Here is a 9428-nt window from a genome sequence, read left to right as displayed (position 1 = left end):
CGCCGAGGAGCAACTATTTTGAGCGGCGGGAGAGCTGTCATATCTACCGATTTGGCAGCACGGCCATCTTCATCACTCCTTTTGCAACAACAAACAAGAAAGCCACGTTTATATTTTCACTCCGTTTGTTAGTTTAAAATAAAGTAGTAAATCGTCTTGTAAACCTTCGGATATCTTTACTTCCATCCGGAAACTGTTCTTCTGACTCGGTCATAACAGTTACCGAGTACATCGAAGATCAATTCACCTACCAGGGTGGACCACACTTCTCGTCCTAAAAGAGAAATTCGAATTCCAACGAAACTTCAGGACTATGGATTGGAATATTAAGTGAATTTTGAAAAGGGAAAGATGTTGCATTATTGAAGTACCCCTCGTCAATTGAGTTCCGTGTAGAGAAAAGTATGTAGAGCTTGTAGAGAAATAAAACATGTAGAGACATTCATTCGTTCATGTATAGTTACGCAGTAAAGACGTTAAAATAAAGTTCTAAGCTAAATTGTTATCGTTAATTCTTGCGTTTTATTGAACGACTAAAACACGGCATGACAAAGAAAAACCTATTTTCGTCTTCTTTATCTTTATCAACCAATTTCTCTTTTAATTTGAGTATTTAAAAGCTTTGATTATGACAATATTTCATAAGAGGAACGCGTTTCGATTAGAGTTATCATAAAACAGCTATAACGTTCAAAATTAGCGTCGATTAACGATCATTCAGGTATTTTTTTGTATTTGACCCATCAGAAGCTAATTTTTGAAACTCAAAAACCTTTTTAACTAAACCATTTTTGAAATGGGATCTTGAGATAAACTATTTGTTATAATGAAAGTTTTGTGAATGACTATAATTAAAACAAATCAGCTGATAGGGACTTCAGAAATTGGTGCATAACTTGGTTTTCATGTCTTTCCAAACCCAATTTCTCATAATTCCGTACAAATTTTAGGCTCATTGTGCCCTCTATTTCCTTGGGCCAATTCCCAAATTTGGCACTGGATTTTGTGTTAGGCCTAAGATCTATTTAAGCTTGCAACTTATAAGATTTTAATTAGATGGCTGATTTAGGCACTCTAGTGTCGATGAACTATCTTTGAAAAGATCGAAGGCTTTGAAATTATCATTCATTTTTTCTTTCCTTTGCAATTGAAGATTAAAAAGATTCAGAAACACATTTCATTGCTTTTACGAATAAATATTTTCTAGTTTTAGTTTTGTCCTAAATAATATTCACATGACCGCACAAAAAAACTTCGAATGAAATTGATGTTAACAGTGTTGCACACCTTATCTGCTTATATGGGCCTTTGAGGCCTTTTAAGATTATACTTTGATTTATTTCGTGTAGCTAACCATAAAATTTCGTGACGTCACAACGCTTTGCAAACCCCTGCTTAAAAAAAAGGTGCGTTGTGACGTCACGAAACTGAACCGCTCTAAAATAAATTGAAATCAAAATTTGAAAAAATCAAAAACAGCGATTTGTTGGTTGTAATGAATCGATACTTTCCTGAAATTTTCATAAAATTTGATCAAATAGAAGAGCAGAAAAATGCGGCGTTGTAAAAAAAACTGAAAAGTGGAAAAAGAGGCGCGTTGTGACGTCACGATTCCTTTTGCTTTTATTTTTTTTAACCATTTATTCTATACAAATACTTTTGGTTTCAAATTGTAGAGAATTAAATTTTGACCTTATAACACAGAGGTGCTTATAATGTACAAGTTTTAACAATGTGCGATATGACCTGTAAAACTTACATATACAATATACCAAAAAATTGTTTTGCAAACGTTGTGACGTCACGCTGGAATGGGTCGTATATATAATTTTTCAATATCAAAAGTTGTAGTTTTTGATCTTTTTCTTATTTTGTAGTTTTTATTTTTTTTTTTACCTTTCCGAATTCCAACAAACAGAAGTTGGATTTTGTTTCGGATATGGTTCAGAGCAAAGATAATGCGTGTCTAGTCTTTACAAAGAGCTTTATTCAACTGACTCGAAGGGGTGATCAAGATAGGAATAAGTGTGTAGGTAAGATAAAGTAAAAAGGGAACATAGAAATAAAAGATAACATAACATCCTCCTTCCATTTTAAAATTAATCTTCCAGTATAAAATCATTAAACTTGTTAGGGATTTTTCTCTCACGTTTTGGTCTGTCTTTTACTTCAGTGTTTCTCACATCAGGAATATTTTTGTTGTTCGCTGTCTTGCCCCGATTGTCCCCTGTAGTCAGAGGTGCCAGGTCGTTTTGTCAAAAATCAGGACACCGCGAAGAAAAAATCAGGATTTTTCAGGACACCCCCAAATGTCTGAAAACAAAATGCAGTTCTGCTTAGATTGCATAACTAGAGGCGAAATATAGGTGCTGAAGACGCCTCGAATTATGCAACTGAAGCGAGAATAACCTTGGCTGGCCTGCAGTTAATATCGAAAAACCTCATTTTAATGTAATTTGAATCAAAGAATCTCATTGGTTCAACTGGTTAAACTATTTTATTTAAGATTTGTTTGATGTTCTCATCATTTAACAATAAATTTAGTTATGTTTTGGATATTTTTCAAAAATCAGGACTAATCAGGACATTTTAAGGGTCATTTTTCAAAAATCAGGACAATTCAAGCGTTTTTGAAAAATCAGGACGGTGTCTCAAAAATCAGGACAAATCCTGATAAATCAGGACACCTGACACCCCTGCCTGTAGTCGTCGCCTTGGTTGCATCATCAGCTGACTGCTTCGCAACGGGAGTTGTCACTGGTGGTGTTGTTTTTGATTCGTCGTTGATAAATTTCTTCGGTGATGATTCCAACTGCATTGTGGGTGTAGTATCTACATAAATTGGAGCTGTGTTGTTACTATCACGTCTTGAGCATTCGGAATCCGTAGATTGTGAGACGAGAGGACTTTTAGATGGTTCTTTACGCGGCTTGATGTTGATTAGATTTCGTCGGTAGCTGGCTCCGTTCACGTCAACCACATATGAGCGATCGTTTAGTTTGTCGCTCACGACTCCCGGCGTCCACAAGTTGTTGCTTTCCGGATGGGCTTGAACATAAACCGGTTCACCAGTATGGAGACCAGGAAGTTCTCGGGATTTGCGGTCGTAGTAGTATTTAACTTTTTTCTTGCTTTCTAGGATGGATTCAGGAACGTTCTGTACGATGTGAGGAGAGTATTTTTCAAACGAAGCTGGAACTCCACATCTTGTGTTTCGTGAGAACAATCGGTTTACTGGGCTGCTTCCAATTTTGTTCGGGATGTTTCTCCAATGAAGCAAGACATACCAGATATCCTGATTCGATTCGTTTGCCTTTTGGATTAACCGCTTGGCAATCTTAACCGCTGCCTCTGCTTTGCCGTTCCCCTGTTGATGATGAGGAGAAGAAGTTGAATGCTTGAAGTTCCATTTGATCGCCATTTCCTTCATGTCCTCGTTGACAAAATTTGTTGCATTGTCAGTGTTGACAATTTGTGGAATCCCGTGACGCGAAAAGTTTTTTCTGCAGACTTCGATCAAACTTTTGGCAGACATATCTTTGAGAATGTCCAACTCAATGTAGTCCGAGTAATGATCCACCGTCACGAGAAACTGAAACTTCTTGTTTTGATATGTGGCAGAAAATACATCCATCGACACGATTTGCCACGGGTAGACAGGAACAGCGTGACTTAGCATCGGTGGTCGCTGCTGGCTTGGAGCAAACTTAGCGCAGATAGTGCACTCCTTAACCACATCCGTAATTTGCGCGCTCATTCCCGGCCAGAAGATGTTTTCACGTGCAAGCTTTAAAGTGGATTCAATGCCGTTATGACTCACGTGCACTTTATCGATCATAGATCTCTGCAATGCACTGGGAATTAGAATCCTATCGTTTCTGAATACCAACCCGTCTTGTGTAGATAGCTCGCTCCGGTACTTGAAGTAGATTTTCGTAGCGGCAGGAACACGGTTGATGGTGTTAGGCCAACCATTTCGGATGTAATCAATTACAATCTGTAATGCTGCATCTCGTTCTGTAGCTTCAATAATATTGTCTAGGCAGCTGTCGGAAATACTCAGGAAGCTGCTCACGTTACAATTCTCCAATTGTTGGAAGACTTTATAGATGTTCTGCTTCCGATATTCATTTTGTTCCGTTGGATCGTCGAAAGGGGCACGAGAGATAGCATCTGCCACAACGTTCTCTTTCCCGGTAACAAATTCCAGCTTCAGCTGGTAGCGTTGGAGGTTCAAAAGCATATGTTGCAATCTCTTCGGGGCCGTTAGCAGTGGTTTGTTGAATATATTGATTAGAGGCTTATGGTCGGTTTTCACTGTTGTGCAGGGGTTTCCGACGATCAGTTGGTCGAAGCGTACGCATGCGAACAAAATTGCAAGGAGTTCCTTCTCAATTTGTGCGTAGTTTTTTTCTGTTGCTGATAGTGTTCTCGAAGCATATCCTACGATGCCGTCTTTTTGGAATATGGCAACTCCAAGACCAAAACAGCTTGCATCGCATTCGATTGTCAAAGGCTCATGAACGTTATAGTATTTTAAGGTTTTGATATCGGACACAAGAGACTTCACCCTCAAAAACTCATCCTCTTCGACCTGTGTCCACTGCCAGGGCTCCTTTTCCGAAATCAACCGTCGTAGCTTCGAGAAAGTGGCGCTCAAATTTGGAATGAATCGACTCAGGTATGTGACCATTCCAATAAAACGATGTAATTCGGTCTTGTTCGTTGGAACGGGGTAATTCTTGATTGATGAAATTTTCGTGTGGTCTGGTTGTAATCCCTCTGTTGTGAGCAAATGGCCATAAAACAAGACTGATGTCTCACAAAGTTTGAGTTTCGCCTTATTGAGCTTTACATGGTTCTGATTCAGGCGAGCTAGTAGCATCTCTAGATTAGTGTTGTGATCGCGAATTGCCTCTTCAAGCGTGGCTCCGCGTCCGAATATTAGAAGGTCATCTGCCAAACACTCAACGCCCTTCAACCCCTGGATTATTTCCTGGAGTTTAGCTTGGAAGATTTCAGGTGCTGATGAAATACCGAAGGGAAGTCTAAGCCAACGATATCGACCAAATGGGGTCCAAAATGACGTTAATTTGCTACTTTCTTCATCGAGTACAACGTGCCAGAAGCCCTTTCTTGCGTCCACCGTCGAGAAAACTTTTGCCTGACCAAGTTCAGGTAGAATCTCATCCAGGGTCACAAATTGAAGATTTGGCCTCTTTAATGCCTTGTTCAGGGGTATAGGATCTAAACAAATGCGAATCGATTCTTTCCCTGGAGTCCCACGTTTAACTAACAAAATGTTACTCACCCATTCAGTATGGTTGAATTCTCGTTTGATTATTCCGTCCTTCTCCAACAGGTCCAGCTCTGCCTTAAGTTTCGATCGAAGAGCTATTGGAACCCGCCGGGGCTGCTGAATAACTGGCGGAACATTGTGGTCGATCTCCAGGCTGACCTCACCATCCATTTTTCCGTATCCACGAAAAACGTCACTGTATTTGTTGACAATTTTCTCAGCTTCGATGCGATATATTTTCAACACATTCTGGTCAGCTTCAGGTGTCGATCCAACGGGTATCATGGAGACGGTCTTGCAGAACTTGATGAGGCCAAAGGTCGTGCAAACCTTCAAGGATAGTAGTGGCCTATGACTGACGTCGACGACTTGCAGAACGAGGAGGTATTTCTTTCTCTGGCGTCTGCAAAGTAGCTTGACTTGACCCAGGACATTGATTGTGCTACCGCCAAAGGCTTGGAGTTTATAGGGCGATGGGAGCAGCTCCGGAGTGGAATTTTCGGTCAACTTGCACAACCAGTCGTATCCGATCAGGCTGGTGTTAGCACCAGTATCCAGTTCGCACTTTACACTTTTCCACTGATTTTTCACTTTTAAGTCTATTTCCGCTAAAACATTTCCTCCTTTTTGTGAGTTATCGAAAATCTTGCCAATTTCTCCTTCTATTTCAGATTCTTCCGATTGATTACTATCCTCGTTTTCTGAATCACTGTCATCCGAGGTTTCTTCGTGTATCTTCTTCACCTTGTGGAAACGGTTGCGTTTCGACGAATTCTTTCGACAGACTTTCTCATAGTGATTCTTTCCGGAACACAACCTGCACTTTTTTCCGTAGGCTGGGCATGAACCTTTTTTGAATAGATGCCATTCCCCACAGAACTTGCACAGACGAGCTTTTGACGACGACGCTTTGACCTTGTTTACTTCAGGAACTTGGTCGGACGAAAGCGCTTGAACGTGCTTTGCGGTTATTTCCTCTACTCGACACAAATCTATCGCTTTTGCTGTTGTAAGGTCCGCCATTGTGAGCATTTTTGATCGTAAGTGTGGCCATTTGTTAGAAGTGGCCAGCTTATAGGTGATCAATTCTGCTTCAAGAACTCCAAATCTGCCCGGCCTGGCCAGGGACTTCAAGCGAGCTGTGTAGTCGTCAATGGTTTCTGATGACATTTGACTAGCTGTGAAGAAGTCCAGTCGGTCTACGATGATGTTCCTGGTTCGAGTAACCTTGTTCTTAATTGCCGCCAAAACTGTTTCCGGCGATCTTCTGTCAGCTTCTGTCAAGTCAAAATTGCAATACTTCTTCAAAGCTTCGGTACCCACAACAGATAGCAAGAAGCTAACTTTTTTTTGGATTTTCAGGTTCCGGCCAATCATCCATGCCTACTGCAGTGGCATAATTATTCCAATTGCCCTCGAAGAACGTAAAGTTATCATCCATGTCACCGTCGAGAGACAATGGCGGAGGTAACGGAACATTTTGAGATGCTGGCGCTACCGCTTGGGGCCCTTGCTGATGACGCAGCAGCTTCTCGAAAAGCTTGTTCTGGTTTTCCAACAGTTTGTGCAGCTCTTCCATGATTTCAGATTGTTACGCAGAGAAAGTTTATATCGCTTCCTTTTCTCGTAACTTTAAACGCGATCTCGGTTATTTCGATGCCCGACGATTACAAACGCTACTAAACCGCGAAAACTTCTGACACCATGTTTCGGATATGGTTCAGAGCAAAGATAATGCGTGTCTAGTCTTTACAAAGAGCTTTATTCAACTGACTCGAAGGGGTGATCAAGATAGGAATAAGTGTGTAGGTAAGATAAAGTAAAAAGGGAACATAGAAATAAAAGATAACATAACAGATTTAAAACATGACATGTTTTTATAATATTGAACACGTTTATCAAATCATCGTAGAAGTTCATGTATCTCGTTTAACCTATTCTGACAAGTATCATGTGAGTCTTTTAAAATAGGATTGAGTTGAAATTAATCAAAATGTTTTTTCATAACATTTTTTTGGAATTAAAGGCTGCATTAAAGTTAATGAAATTACAAATTACAAGAATTTTTCTCTGCTTCACCTGTTATTGTAGCTCGATTTTTAGCCGAGATTGACTGAATTAGACGAGTGAACATGTTGTTTATAACTTGACTAGCTGATCCCGTACGAACTTCGTTTCGCTTTAAATCATTGGTACGCCAAAATGAGTTTAGAAAAAGAATTCGAAACATTCTTTCGACAATTTTGGGGAAAAAAATCAACAGTGTATAAAGTCGCTACTATTACTTGAAATTCAAATTAAACGGTTGATTCGCTTTTTATTAAAATTTATGTGAGAGTGTTTTCTTCTCGATCGATTGCAAAATCTAGACATTATGGCAGAAACATGTACTATTTGTTTATGTACACGACTCTTTTGCTTGACCTTCACACTTAAATTGGTATAAATTAACTGCCTATAACAAAATTATTGCACAAAACACTGAACTTTCTATGAAACCCTCTTTTTCTGTCGCATGGCTCGAAATTCGATAATTGAAACCAATTTTACGTTCCTCAAAACTCCCTTGTGCCATTTTTTCTTTTAAAATTATGTGTAAAATAACGTCAGGAACTTGAAAACAGTGAACAGTGAATATAGACGCCCTTTTCGCCGACCCTTGACACGGAACATGCTACCTGGAGTCAATTGCTCATAGTTTATAACCCTCATCTGAACATTTTCATCTCAATCCGATGCATGATCACGACAATATCGCGAAAACAGTGAGCAACTGACATGGACGGCCTTTTTTTACCACGACTCAAAACTTGACACCTGAAATCAAATATCTTTTCTGTTAAACTCCCATGCGTCAATTTTCATTACAATTCTATGCTCAATCAAGAGAATATCGTTAAAACAGTGAACAGATAATAACCCCTTTTGCCGACCCCTGAGTCAAGATTTGAAACCTGAAAGCAAAAGAGCGTCCCTCAAAACTTCTATGTAGAATTACGTTAAAATCGCAAAAACATTAAAGTTGGGTATGGACGACTCCTTCAGCCGACTTCTGATCCACAATTCAAAACTTGAAATCGATTGCTCGTCCCTCAAAACACTCATGTGATAATTTTCATCACAATACGAACTATAATAACGCCAATATCGCAAAAACATTAATCAGTGGATATGGACGACCCCTTTGGCCGGCCCCTGACCCTAAATTTAATAACTGTAATCGATTGCTCGTCTCTCAAAACACTCATGTGCAAATTTTCATCACAATCCGGTGTATAATAACGCCAATATCGCAAAAACATTAATCAGTGAATATGGACGACCCCTTTGGCCGACGCCTGCCCCTAAATTTGATAACTGTAATCGATTGTTCGTCTCTCAAAACACTCATGTGCAAATTTTCATCACAATCCAATGTAAAAAAAAGCCAATATCACAAAAACATTAATCAGTGAATATGGACGACCCCTTTTGCCGACCCCTAGCCCTAAATTGGATAACTGTAATCGATTGCTCGTCTTTCAAAACACTCATGTGCAAATTTTCATCACAATCTGGTGTATAATAACGCCAATATCGCAAAAACATTAATCAGTGAATATGGACGACCCCTTTGGCTGACCCCTGACCCTAAATTTGATAACTGCAATCGATTGCTCGTCTCTCAAAACTCTCATGTGCAAATTTTCAACACAATCAGACGAAAAATAACGTCAATATCGCGAAAACAATATTTGTCTTGTATGGACGACCCCTTTCAGAAGGGGTCATCCAAAAATCTGAAAACATTTTTCATCCTTCCTGGACCTAATGAGTATCCATGCCAAATTTCAGAACTCTAGCTCTTAAGACGGCTGAGTCTATAGAGGACAAACAAACAAACAAACAAACATACAGATAATTGCTTTTTATATACACTGAGGTTTTTTTTTACGCGGTTTTTTTTTACACGGTTTTTTTTTACGCGGCTTTTTTTACGCGGATTTTCCAATTAACGCGGTTTTTTTTTACGCGGATTTTCGAATTAACGCGGTTTTTGAGAGAAAATATTCTAAGACTTTTTCAAAGGAAAACACTTAGAATCTTTTTGTAGTTGGGAAAATCTTAGCTCTGAGACTAAGAACGTGAT

The sequence above is a fragment of the Uranotaenia lowii genome, chromosome 3 (assembly GCF_029784155.1).
Source record: "Uranotaenia lowii strain MFRU-FL chromosome 3, ASM2978415v1, whole genome shotgun sequence".
In the NCBI taxonomy this organism is placed as follows: Eukaryota; Metazoa; Arthropoda; class Insecta; order Diptera; family Culicidae; genus Uranotaenia; species Uranotaenia lowii.
Note: the sequence above shows the minus strand (reverse complement) of the source record.